Source organism: Diadema antillarum, unplaced genomic scaffold, assembly GCF_040938485.1.
Source record: "Diadema antillarum isolate AM-2024a unplaced genomic scaffold, OU_Dant_1.0 seq00000048_RagTag, whole genome shotgun sequence".
Lineage (NCBI taxonomy): Eukaryota > Metazoa > Echinodermata > Echinoidea > Diadematoida > Diadematidae > Diadema > Diadema antillarum.
Window position 1 is genome coordinate 73721 of NW_027271157.1, and position 13787 is coordinate 87507.

The 13787-nt window shown below is 36.5% G+C and overlaps 1 protein-coding gene across 1 annotated transcript in view; it reads left to right on the forward strand.

Moving 5' to 3' along the window:
* Positions 1 to 7113: 7113 nt before the first annotated feature.
* The window catches only part of LOC139725518 (transcription factor Sox-6-like), a 203467-nt gene continuing 196793 nt past the window's right edge, over positions 7114 to 13787 (forward strand). The window contains exon 1 of the mRNA XM_071636601.1: positions 7114 to 7553. The gene's annotated coding sequence lies outside the window, so the exon portion shown is untranslated. The remainder of the gene's footprint in view (positions 7554 to 13787) is intronic.

Sequence of the window (13787 nt, forward strand, 5' to 3'; positions counted from 1 at the left end):
TCACCCAATGTTATATATAGGTTGGTCTTATGATTACCGCCCTATTATTATCATATCGGATGGACTAGAAACGTCTACAAGATTGATAAATTAATCTGCCCTCCAATGGAGTCAACGCAGACATACAGGATAGGCCTACAACTTTGCACTTCGAGTCCATTCTAAGTTCTCGATTTAGACTTTAGACCTTTCAAATACATTACTTGTATAGTAGTTGCCTGCTGGATGGATAAGGACAAAAATGTTTACCAACGCAATCTGCGACAAGGCCACTGCGGGAATATGAAGTTTGACCGTCTAAGCAAAGGCAACAAGACAACCTTTACTCAGCCATGCGCCAGACACCAAAACTACATACTGCCCTCTCTATCAAGTTGGCATGGGTGCAACTTACATGCGCCAATGATGACAGTTCAGGCTGTATGTAAAAATGAAGAGTTTGTTCGCAAAAACCGATAAGTCCATATTTGAAGACGTTGAAGTACGGTCTCTGTCATAAAGTACAAAATAATACCTGTTAAATGATATATTGGTCACTACATACAAAAGTATATTTGAAGTTACGGTCAACAGAAGCACAAATTTTCTTATTATTCTCTTTATTTTTCTTGACCTTTAAACGCAAATACATGTATCTCCATTTGGCAAATATTGACTTATCGGTTTTTGCGAACAAACTCTTCAAATGTAACAGAAAAAATAACAACATCATGTAAGATAGAAATAATTACATATTTTCTAAGTATGGGTCATATAACCTTCTTTTTTCTTAATTCTAAAGAAATCATTTTGAGTACCTTTGACAAAGGAGCCAAGAGAATAAACAAAAGGAAATGATACGAGGGAGTGTCCATTTCAGAGCACTTCAAGATATCTGATTTGTTTTTGAATTTCTTTTTCATACAAAATTGTAATATCCAAAGTCAATTGAATGTACTTGTTGAGTACAATATTATTTGAATCTAACAGTTGAAAAAGATAAATGATGAGTTCAAATATCCGTCATTATTCCATGAAAACGCAAAATGAAAAAAAAAACAGGATTCACAAAAAATATATACATAATATATACATTTCAAATTATATTTCAAACTGTATTTCACTATATTTTCGATTTTACAGTCAACACCATTTTCTGTTTTTCAGAGCGAGGTAAATGTCTCGATCGGATCGCATTTGAAAAATATCTATTTATTAAAAACAAACTATCCCTAGCCTTTTGTCAAGGTCCTCTCGCTGTATGTTGAAGAGAGCCCAGCTGCTTGGACCTCGACGGGCTATCGCGCTCGACTAGGCTCGCTCCGCTCGCCCGTGATCGTAGCGAGAGGGCCTTGACAAAAGGCTATGGTATACTAGGCTCCCTTATAAGGAAAGGGTTAACCCATTAATTACAGGAAAATGTGAAAATTGCTATATCCGGGGACAAAGGGTTAAATGACACGGTAAAAACAAAGAGGAAGTTTTGACACTTCAAACGTCAAGAAATCATGTGACAAGGGACCTAAGAAAACCGTCAAAATTACTGTCTTAGTACAAAATTTAATGATGACCGTGCAATGACGTCCGGTAGTGTCTGTGTAGAGTGCTATTCATTTTTTGCTCACTATTTCTGCTCAGATTACACAATTCGTTTTTCTTTTCTTTTCTGTTCTTTTCTTTCTTTTTGCTTTCTGTCCGTTTTCAGGACGGCATCCACTATTTTATTATTTTTCATTTTGGATATTTGCCTGTCCCCGACTGCATGAGAATCTGACTGAAAAAGGAAAAAATGATGACAAACGAGTAACCCGCTTGGGTGAAAGTGGATCCAACGCTTGCAGTGAGGTAAATTTCACTTACTTTGGCCAACACTGTCTATATTGAGTACCAAAGTGTGACGTCATAACCATTGATCGTCATTGACATTATGGTTCTAAATAACCTCACCTGGGCCGGTCTGTGAACACTATTGTTGCAGCTAACTATGGTCGCACCTGGTTCGAACCCAAGCTATAACAATAAGCCGTGACATTATTACTCTGGTATTATACTGTATAATAAGTTTTACCAAATCATGTTCCCTCCTTGCTTTTGTATAATGTCGTGTGTAACTCTGCGGTATAGGAGAATATACATACGACCACAGAACTAGAGTTCTTTGCATACGACCGGTCCCTCATAACTGTCATGTTTTTGTCTAAGATGGCGCTGTCACATCTTATTCTCTGGATTCCTTTTATTTTGTTATGAAATGACTCTATTATTCTGTGACTGAGCGACAAATCCAGCTGCTTCATTCTGCAAAGACACCAAGCGCGTTGTCAAGATAACAAAAATCGATGTACATAGGTACTATTGTATTGTGATAAGCGGTTTGAGGGTATTGTGTTTTATTTGATCAGTTCTTATGCATCATTCCGCAATGTAACAGGGAATAAAATTTGTTGAACAAACGAAGTTCAACGCTTGTTGGTCTCCCTGAAGTAAAAGCAATCCTGAATAGTTAGATAATTGTCTTGATTTGTGAGGAACGGCTCTCGTTTTGAGACACTCATACTAATCAAATGACAAAACTTACAGAGGGTAATTCGTTTCTGATTTTAGTTGCTATTACTTTCAATGAATAGTTTTCCATGTTGTCTGTCTGTCTGCTTGTTTTTTGCAAAGTAATAGTACACTTGGACATGGATTGAAGTTTTCTCTCAAGAGTCTTTAACACTTCGCGCTAAGGTGTTTCAGACTTCTGTAAATCAACTTGATAATACTGAAGAAAAAAAATGAATCTTTCTAGCCAGGAAGTTACTTCGGAAGGACATGAAAACAGAAAATTACTTGATTCCCCCTTATTTAACAGCGTCTACACAATTATTATTACCAATGTAGGAAACGGAAAATGTACTCTCTAAAAAAAAATCGAGTGAAAATTTTCACTCTAAAAACAGTGAATACAAAAAAGAGTGAATTTCGAGTGAAATTGGAGTGAATTTTGAGTGAAAATGCTCATTTTCACTCATTTTGGAGTGACGTCAGGGATCACTCCAAAATCTTCGAGTGATCCCTGACGTCAATCCAAAATGAGTGAAAATGAGCATTTTCACTCAAAATTCACTCCAATTTCACTCGAAATTCACTCTTTTTTGTATTCACTCTTTTTAGAGTGAAAATTTTCACTCGATTTTTTTTAGAGAGTAACTGCTGCCCTAGAAAGACGATCGTGCCAGTCTATCATCTTTGCTACTACAGTAGTAGTAGACCGTAGTTCGTGAACTCGCACATTTTGTCTGAACCGCGTACTTGCGGGAGCGCGCCCTCACTGTCGACTCTCCGCAGTTTCTGATTGGTTGACTGTTTATGGGCTTGATCTGCGCGCACACACGGATACTCTATTGCGCATGTCCAGTTGCTGACGAACAATGGCACCTGCTATCGAAACTGGTGTGTAGATTTTTTTTTTTTTTTTTGGTATAGTTTTACTTGTCCTGTTTTTGTCTGCTCATAGAACCTAAAGATACGTTTCATATCATTGGAGCACGTAATTATTTTCAAGGCATTTGTGTGTATAGTACAACAATAGGCAATATTAGAAATGATTAAGAAGATCAGGGATTTTAACTGTAATTTGCTCCCCCCCCCCCAAAGAAAGAAAATAGCTCATTGAGGAACAGTAGTAACCAGAAATTGTTTATTATGATTATGATTATGATTATGATTATTATTATTATTATTATTATTATTATTATTATTATTATTATTATCATTATTACTACTACTACTACTGCTGCTACTACTAACAGATTGTGTTTCAGTAAGGGCATGATATAGGACAAGGGGAACAATATGGGATTAGGATTTAGACTCAATACGAAATAAAAGGTAGACCTGGTTGGAGCTACCTCCATGGTTGGAGTATAGTTGACCAATGGTTGGAGTGTAGTTGACCAGTGGATCATTCATTGTGATACCATGGAGGTAGAATCAATGTACTTATTGTAGGTCTTTATCAACTTTACAATAAATGTCAAACAGCATTTAAAACCTGCATTTCCACCACCAACGTAATCAATGCTGGATTATGAAAAGAGATGATTATAACAATGAACTGTGACACGTCTTCGAGAGTGAGGTATAACTAGTTAGAAATCGGACAAGAAATAATGTAATTCTATACCATTCGGTGATTCATGTTTAAAACAGTAAACCCAGAAACAGTGTCGTCACACGTCATTTCACTACTCGGTCTTTTTTTTTCCCTTTTTTTTTCGTGCATTATGATTTTGTTTGTTTTTTTATTAAAGATTTCCCATTAATATTGCTTTCATCAAAAGAAGATGTTTGAATTCAACAATATTTTTTGTTCGCTCATTTATTTATTTTTTTCCTCCGTACAGGACAAGATTTATCATGTTTCGAAACTGATCGTAACTTCCGAACTATGTTTGGATTTTCATTTCCTTTTCAACTATAAAAAAAAAAATGAGATTTTGCAACATTAAGATCTGATAACGAGCTGTGTAAGTTACTGATGTCGTAATATGCAGAGAAAGGACTGGGGGCGGAGTGCGTCATTTACGATTATATTTCGCAGTGATTCTAGGAATTCCTGATATTTCTGAAAACAATTTTACATGATATCTGGTAAGGCATTTTACATGTTTTATATCTCGTATCCTTTTTCTTTTGTTTTAAACACAGCCTATACTATAAACAAACCAGAAGAACACGCCTTAATGTCTTACAAATATCATTATTATGTAACACCGACGGAATGGATTTCAACATTATTCGTCGAATGATTACAGAGGTGAAAGTGCCCTTATTTAGATAGCCTTTTATTGGAAGACGTAGAAAAACTGGAAGGAACTCAAGATATAATCTTATGCCATGACGACGTTGACGGTTATCTATAAATGTAATTCCCATTTCAATTCAAAAAGGGCTGAAAATATCATTTTAATTGCTCTGCATCCGTCGAATTGCGGTAAAAGTGCATGAAGCGGATATTATGGGGTTTGAAAACAAACAGATACTTCAAGATGAAGAATTCACTTTCAGCGTTTATTTTTGAGTGCTTCACCTATCGGTGATTTGAAAAAGATTCTGAATGCCGCCCTGAGTTTTAGATTATTTTTTGTGCTAAGTATTTGCAATCAAGTAATCTTGTATTTTCTTTTAAGTTGTTCACTATATCACACAAACATGTTTTTTTAGTGGACCTCTCAGTTCTTTTTTTTGTGTGTCTCTAAACATAACTTTGTATTTTGCGGTATTCATGTATATCTTTGTTTGGTAACTATCATTTATCTTTCTCACATTCGAATGTTTATGCGTATTATATAATTCCCGATTTATTCTGTGTTATGTTTTGTTAGAAAAAAAAAGAATGAAAAAAAATGAATTGAATTGAACAGAACTGAAATTATTGAATGAAAAGAAACGTGGTCAAGCATACTGTTTAGGAAAAGCAGAAAGGAAAAAGAATACTGTTGATAAATATATATACCATTATATACAACGGAAAAATAAACGGCCTGCGATGTAAATGATAAGATGATCAAACTAATTGATCTGAGAGAATAGTATGACTTTGAACAGGGAGATCTACAAACAAAAGTCATCATAACATAGCCTAGAATCGCTCCTCAGTAGTTAGTAATCATATCTACGTGTTAACATATGCTGTGGAAGAATAAACCTTCCTCTCCTGCGGCGACTCGGATACCATACACATTCCGCAGGAAAAAAAAAGGAGCGAAAGAAAGAAAGAAAAACAAAAAAGAAGATATAAAGAAGAAGGAAAAAAAGAAAGAGAAACAAACAAACAAGCAAACAAATAAAGAAACAAATAAACACAACCAAACAAACGACAAACAGATAAATCCAAACAAACAAAGAATGACATCATTACTTAAACTTTGCTGGCACCAGAGGGGAATAAGTAGCTTATTATTTAAAACAAACTTATTACTGTCCATCTTTTTTTTTTCTCGCTCTCATGATTTGATCTTTGTCAGCAAAACTGTGGATGACCCTTTCAGCGATAAAAACCCAGTCTTCATTTCGATATTTGTATCCGATCTATGATACTCAACATCAACGGATAATTTGATGATCACCTAATGGATAGACAAGCAGGTAACTGAATGAATAAATTAATGTTTTTTTTTTCTGTGAGACATATTGCATATATTTCTTATGTTTCGTATGTTATTTTTATTATATGCCATACCCCTATACACATGTCTGTATGAACAATTTATCTTTTCATCTATTTGCAAACATGCAAACGTCATAAATTATTTTCAAAAACAACAAGAACATATCTCAAGGTCACTTTGGAAACCCCAGGAAGAACATGCAATATATGATCATACACATTTTACATGATTATATTTCATTTATTTCTCTTTTCATCTATTCGTCCGCGCCACAGGGAAACAAAAGTAAGACCGACGAAAAACAGCGGTAAAAAATAACAAGAGAAGAATACAATCTGGAATAGGGAGGGAAATGCAAAGTGCCCCAACAACAACACATGACGTGGAAACAAATGATCGCTGTTGTCTCAGCGAAATGCAGCTTGAGTCTTCAGCTAGGTAACTAAAAACTTCCTCTGATGCGGTTTTTCATCAGCACACAGCGCTAGAGCGTGCATCATCTTTGTGAATGGCACGCCGAATCGTGCCGTTTGGCCGTGGTCCAAGTCATGCTTACGATAGATTAATCATACCCCGAGTTACTGGAGATGGCGGAATCTCCCCCCTAGTAATTCGGATTTATTATTCGCAATGGAAGCTTATAAATGCTATGAAAATGAATAACATTTGCCACGCAACATTGACAGTAATTGGTCACCGGTTGGGGTTGGTGTAAGATTATTTCATTTGTAGATGGAGCATGCCTTCAGATTCTTTGCATTAGGGTGTTTTTTTTTTCTTTCCCCTCCACAATGGGAAAAAATGGATATGTCAGATAAGAAGAGGATAAAGACAGGCCGTGCGGAATACAATGGCTCGCCTGTTCGCGAAAGCACATCCGGTGCGTTTGGGGCAGGGCCCATAAAAGAATAGCAAAGCCTTTTATGCTAATGATCCTCCAGCCCAAATTGACGTGATAGGAATTTCAAGATGGCGAGGGCATAGGGAGAAACACAACATCTCATTGTTGTATCGAAGGTTACTGGCTTCGGCGGTCGGGATTTTTTTTCGACAGCATCGAGCCCTGGACACGAAAAGAATAGGGGTAGAGACTGCCATCCGTGATTCAAGCCCCAATTCAATGTCTTCCACTTTTAAATTGCTTCCAAAAACCAGGGGACTCGCGCTGGGGAATATCAGTCAGCGCTCGAGTGTCTTGCATTGATGCATTTTGTGAATGGCGCATAGAAATCAGCTCGTATGCGCTCGGCGGTACTAACAAAGCCCATTGTTTGCCTATTGTTCGGCGCCTTTGTAACCCCTACAATTGATATTTTCATGGAATAGCTACCCAATGTGCTGGACGCCCGAAGCTGGGAGAAGGTGTGCAGTGGTTCCAGGGAGCAAGAAGCCAGAAATAGGGACAGAACGTGAATTTTGGTGAGTTTAAATAAGGGTCTGTTTTCGGCATATAGCGCGAGCTATCCCGTTCGCTGCTTGGGGACTCGCTGGCTGTGTTTCCCCTTGCCCAAACGTGTGTGTAGCCATGCTGCATGCGTGGTGTTTATATCCATATATAGCGGGCCTTGCGGAATGGTGCTGTCGGGTATCGGGCAGCGCCCGGCTGCATACACCACTGGGCGACCGTGTGTGGTATACCACCGAGTGTGCAATTGTGCGCTGTCGGTAGGCGTCTATTTATACAGAAAGGAAAGATTTTGTCTACATGGCAAGTAGCGCGTGACAGTCATATAGAGTTACCATCAAAATACATTGCCATGCCATAAAAAACAATTGGCTTATTTGATAAAGTCCTTTCAGTATTTAATGTGGATCTTCTAATGATACACGGACAAAAGGCATATATTAAACAATTTGTATAATTAACCTTCTATCTACACTCTACAGTTGTATGGACACTATGGTTTCTAGAAATATATTAAAATCGATCTTATCGTACCACATGAGTTTTGTATTGTAGTAGTACTAATCCAGCTGAGGATCAGCTTAGCTTGTATAAAAGATCAAACCAAACACCTCTTTGCAATATTGTAGAACATACACTAAATACATGATATTTTATATATTTTTCTCTCACAATTATCATCGGCCTGATATGGAATACAGAATTAAAACTTCATACAGCATGTCAGAGTTAGTTTAGATATGTCGAAACTGGGTAGATATTTCTGCAGACCCAATTGTGACTTGGTTGGACGGATGATACCTAGCTTATGAGTATGACCAGTGTGTGTGATGACATGCACGATGAGACAGTTAGCCACATGAGCTATCTCTATGAGCAATGACCTGTATTTCCAACATGCACACTGTAACCTGTACAAGACGAGCTGTGTGTACACATTACGAAGTACTACGAGTGTCCAGCTGGAAATTGGGTACCGGTAGTTAAAAGATAGTAGGGCCCTCGATGCCATTGGCTATGATTAAGAAAAGAAAATGATATGAAACTTCATGTAAACGATTAAACTGAATTTGATCAAAAAAATTGTTTTTTTTTTAAGTTCTTGTTTACCTTTGGAAATAGTGATTTAATTTTTTTTCTTCAAGATATGACATTTAATGCATACATTGTATGTGTACAATGTATGCATTAAATACATTGTATGTGTACAATGTAGGTCTTTTGTACCACTAAACATCCTATCACATAAAAATTTTCGTGATAAAGCCTATTCTAAGATATAAAGGAGATATACCCTATATTTTTCTCAATAAATCGTAATTGTAGACGTTTTAGTCTGGAAACAAATTCAAAATAAACTATTGTTCACATTTTGTATATTTAACAATACTTAGCATCGATCTTACTGATTCAAATTTTTACAGTGGTTGTTTCTGTCCCTAACTCACATTTTGGATTTATTTTAATGTACTAATGCTGGGTTTTTATTTCATCTGCAAATGGTAACGTGAAGTATATGGATGTACAGTATCAGCTGGTTTGATCAATAGTTAGATGTAACGTAAAAAGCCATTTTTAGTCTGCATTATTTGCAAAGCATGCTGGGATTTCAAATGAATAAAGGACTCACATCACGGTCAGATTGCAACAAATTTGGCAGCCGTAGGAAAGCTACAGTCTGTAGATTGAAAAAACGAACAAACAACAAAACAATATTGCAATATGCGAGAGGATGATGTCGTTGATAGTCAAAGGAAGCGTGCAAAAAAAAACATTAATAAAGTTGATGCCTTCAATTTCCATCATGAATCGTGTGCTACAGTATGATAGATGCTGGGTTTTTTATTCCATCTGGATACAATCTTCAGGCAACATTTCACAGAATTTGATGGAAATTTTGTGAAACTTCATGGAAATTGAAGAAGCTCAGGAAAGAGAACTTTAAAGGACAAGTTCACCTTCATAGACATGTGGGTTGAGTGAATGCAGTGCATATTAGCTTATAGAACAATTCAATGAGAGTATGAGCAAAATCGGACAATCCTTTCAAAAGTTATGAATTTTTGAAGTTTCTGCTCAGTCAAGGCTGCATGAAAATACTATTAGCTTGTGATGTCACATGAGTACAATGACAGAGAGAAAGAATAAAGAAAAATCAACATATTTCCATTTTTCTGGCATAACAAAAGAACACTCGACTTCTCTCTTTCAGAAGGCAGGGGGAATAATATTACCCTTGACATACATCAGTAATAAATCAAAGAAATGTGCACTTTATTCAAAAAGTAAAGTTTTGTGAAATTCTCTTTTTATTTTCCTTATATTGTTGTACGCATGTGACATCATACACTGCAGTAGTCTTCTCTTCCAGCAGTGACTGCGCAGATACTTAAAATATTTGTACCTTTTGAACGGATTGTCCAATTTCCCTCAAACTTTCACTGATGTGTTCTACTAATATTGCTGCATTCTCTCAATCCTTATGTATATGAAGGTGGACTTGTCCTTTTGATAGTACAACTGTACCTTTGATCTGTCTATAGCGAGATACATTGTACTATGCTTGCCTTTTGTCATCCTGTTTGCACACCATACAAGAGTCTACGATTAAAAAAAAGAAAAAAAAAAGAAGTGTGAACAAATACAAATGAAAGAGGTTGTAAAGTGCTGCATTATAAATGTCTGGTTTGTGAGTGTTTGTGTGTGTGTGTGTGTGTGTGTGTGTGTGTGTGTGTGTGTCCCTGTGCATATGTTAGAATTTTGCAAATATTTGGGGAGAAGTCGGCAGCTGTGTGTGGGTTGTTGTGGCTTGATGTTATTCTTGCACATTTAAACAAATACAGTGAGCCAACTGGGAAGGGGGTGCTTGTTTGATGAAAGAGAAAGAGAGACAGAAGAGCTGAAAAGATGAGAAAGAAATGGAACCACAAGACACAAGGTGGATTTCACATGCAAAGATAATCAAAAAGCTGAAAACTGCAGATGGATTATTCTACTGCATATAAAAATGGTAGGAAAACAGAGATAGTTACATAATGCTTTGATAGATTATAGGTTGATGGAGAGATAGATAGAAAGATGTATTAAAAGAGAGAAAAGATACAGAGGGGAGTGGGGGTCTTTGAAGGAAGAGATTAGTGGGGAGAGATTAGCGGAAAGAGCTATAAAAATTATTTTCCCCATATGTGTGATTGGAAAAGTGAGTAAACAACAGTGATTGTCCACATTCTTTTTTTTTTGAAGTCACATGCCCAACTATACTGAAAAAAAAATTAAAAATTGCCAAGTAAGCAGCACTGCACTCACCATAATGCTTGAATTTTGATTCCTCACGTTTGCAGTATGAAGTGATCAGTGTTTACATCCTTTTGCTTTATTGCAAAACAAAGTGTTTTGGCATTTATTTCATGTAGGGTGGAACATCCTATTACCGGACGCTTTTCTTTGTGGCTTTGAATTCCGTACTCATAGAATGAAATTTCGGCTAAAAACAACACCACTTATTCACAGACTCATGGAAATTACGAATTCAGCCAACTTACGTCATTTCTTCGTTCCAGTTTTTAGAAAATATGCTTAAAACATACCCCTCTAAAAATAGTGGTTTTTTGCGCCGTGCAAAATCGCATTGTATTACCGGACGCTATTTTCGTAATCGAATAATCGAGGTCTTTCGCACCTAATCCTTGCACCAGAATCACAATTCATCCCACAAATCACCGTACACATTCTAACCGAGCGGATGACACACAAAAAAATCTGCAAATGAAGCTCAAATTTCGTATTTTACAGTAAAATGTCTGTCTTGACCATTTCGAACAGTTCACGCAATAAAACCTTGTGAGAAATCGACAACTGGTTAGAGTATACGTGCTTTGTCTATGGGAGCTGCACGCGCGGGTGATGAGTTGCGTGACCCTTGCGCACAACTATTCCGCATCGTTCGCGTTTGAGGACGATAGCTACAATTTTTCCGATATTGATCAGTGAACTTTTGGTTCTAATAGAATCTTCAGCATTTTTCCTGTATGTGAGTGGGATTTCATAGAATTTCAGTCGCGAAATGTGATTCAAACATGCATAAATATTAACTATAAGCGAGGTGCGGGTCCTTCAACTATAAATTTGAGGTAAAATGTGAATTTTTTCGTGTTTTTACATTTTTATGTGGCGTTTTTTGCGATTTCGGTCCACACAAAGTTCTGTGAGGCTAATCTACGAAGTCTCGCGCGTACAGAATGTCATTAGTACACAAAAATGTGCGTGTCCGGTAATACCATGGTGTCCGGTGACACCATGCTTGCCTATACTACATTGTATATTTTCCTCTCTCTCTCTCTCCCTCTCCCATTTTTTTTTAATTTGTCTTTAAAGGTCCTGTTTACAATGTACCTTTGGGAGCAGTGATTTAAAAAAAAAATGTTAAAGATATCACATTTGATGCATATTATGTGTGGGTATATTGTATCACAAAACATCCTACCACATGGAATTTTAGCAATAAAGCCTGAGATAGAAGGAGATATCACTATTTTTCTCATTAAACCACAACTGTAGACGGTTTAGTCTGGAAACATTTTTATTATAACTACTGTTCACATTTTGTATATTTAACAATACATAAACTGGTTCAGATTTTTACATTGGTTGTTTCTATCCCTAACTCACATTTTAGAACTATTTTGAAGCACTAAAGTTGGGTTTGTGTTTCATTTGCAAATGGTAAATTATGCCTTTAATATGCTCCTGAGATTGTGGATAATTCATAAGTGTGGTTTCCTAGTTTGGGCAAGTGGGTCTCATAATATGTTTACTTGTCCTACAGAGTCTTTTTGTTGCCCTGAACTGGTTTTCAATTGTGCAGAGGCAGAAATGATGGGTATAGGAAGGGGGTACGTAAGGGGTAGAATGACAGCCAAACAGTCTTTTCCCTATCACCTTCCCCTACCACAGCTGATCCAACAGGTACATTGTATGTTATGAGTCATTTATAGACAAGAGTGAAGCAAACTGTGGTGGGCCACTCTGGAAGAATTCACTCAAGAGTCTGTGCATGTTTTTTTTTTTTTTTTTTTTTTTTTTTTTTAACTTTGAGATTCATAATCATATTGATCGTCACATTTACCTGGAATCAGGATTTAGATGTGTGGATTCGTAGGAAAGTTCATGATTTTTACTGCCAGATACGCGCTAGTGAAACCTCATTATGAAGAGGCAGGATGTGATTTTGCGGGCCCTAACTCTTTATATTTTTTGCTTTTGTACTGTGATAAAGTGAGAAACCTATAACAAGATACATTATGATATACAAATTTTAATTGTTTGTCTAGGTCCTGTTTGTAGCAATGCTCCCCTTGAGCATAGAATTGTGCTTTTAATAGCTACCTGTTTTTTTTTTTTTTTTTTTTTAAAGTATGGGGCCACAGAATTATTAAATAGGGCCGTAGCATTTTTCCTTGTCGAATGCAAACCGCTTTTGAAGCGATGACGCTGTGATAGCGTTAATCTGATAGGCTCTATTGTCTGAAGAGATATCGCAAAAAACAGGATGGCTGTCTGTTAATTGCTTTTCACACACACACACACACTCACTACCAAGGACTATTATAACAAAACTAGTTTACATCTCTAGACACCATGGCCATAATTCTTGAAGGTAGTTTAAATTTAGTCCATGGTTTATGCAATTATATTCTGCATAGATAATGCTTGTGACATATCATGTTACATGGACTGACAAACCTGCCACATTTTTGTCAGTCCATGTAAAGTATGTTCACCACTAAGTCTAGAATAGAAACACAGTGTTCAATAGAATTTAAGGGCTGATCTTATCTTTTCTAGTCAATATCGTGCCATGCAGCTGAAAAATAAATTTTCAGTGAACATTTATTATTTGACCGTCAAGTGTTAGTACATAAAAAGTGGATGTCAGTCCAGCATTAGGTAAATTTGCCCCAAAATTTACACTTTGGTATAAATTCTACTGGATTCCTTGTTTCAAGCAATTTTGGTGCAAAGTTATCTTTTATTAAAAGTATTCTCAAAGATCATTATTATTGAGGGGGGGTTATGTACTTAGGAAACAGGAAATAACATGACATCCCTGAAATTGACCCTTTTACCTTTGAAATATATCCATTCGTGCGTGATACAGATCGTTAACTTTCAGTTCTACCTGGATGGACAAGTCTTTTTAATAAGTACCAGGTAGCTTGGGGATTCATGGCTGGACTGATTCATTCGCT